The 661-nt window shown below is 51.3% G+C and overlaps 1 long non-coding RNA gene across 1 annotated transcript; it reads left to right on the plus strand.

Annotated features, from left to right (window-relative positions):
* Positions 1–32: 32 nt before the first annotated feature.
* LOC117284918 lies at positions 33–661 on the plus strand. Its single transcript, XR_004515966.1, has 3 exons — positions 33–200; positions 342–420; positions 648–661. It is a non-coding gene; the product is annotated as an uncharacterized LOC117284918 (long non-coding RNA).

The raw sequence follows: 661 nt of genomic DNA on the forward strand, positions 1-661 counted from the left end.
GTCTCCCTATCTTTCTACTCCCAGGAGGCCTCTGCCTCATTCTCCACCCAAGTCGACCTATCATCCTCCTTCAGGACCTAGTTGTAGGGCGTTTCCTTTTCAAACTGACACTTGCGTCCTCGCCTGCACCCAGCTCAACACAAAGTAGCTACGTACCCTGAAGTGTGTAGGTGAGACAAACTGAGCTGCTGGATCGGAAGGTGAGTCCGGCTTGGGAGAAATGTGAGCTCAGAGCAGAGCGGGATTTGAAGGGTTTTGGGGAGGAGGTGACCCTGCGGGGGATGAGGGCTCTTCAAGGGGAGTGAGAGAAAAGAGCATTTAAACTCTACCTCTTTCTCTAGGCCGATGGCTCTTCTTCAAGCCAATAAGGATCTCATTTCTATGGGAATGAAGGAATTCAGTGTTCTGCTGAACCAGCAGGTAAGGGAGCTGGCTGTCCGCTGGGTTTCAGGGGACAGGCCTGGAGAGTGTGTGTCGAAGTGAGGGTGGAGAAGGGAGAATAATCAGAAGCTGTGAGGGAGATGGAGGAGTGGGTGGAAAGAGCTGAGGACAGGGAATACAAATTAGAGAAAAGAAGATGGAAGAGCTTGTGAGACTGTTCTGACATTCTTGAATCTCATTCTCTCTCGCCCACCTCCCACCCCCAGGTTTTTAACTATCC

The sequence above is a fragment of the Fukomys damarensis genome, unplaced genomic scaffold (assembly GCF_012274545.1).
Source record: "Fukomys damarensis isolate Sample0158 unplaced genomic scaffold, DMR_v1.0_HiC HiC_scaffold_1490, whole genome shotgun sequence".
Lineage (NCBI taxonomy): Eukaryota > Metazoa > Chordata > Mammalia > Rodentia > Bathyergidae > Fukomys > Fukomys damarensis.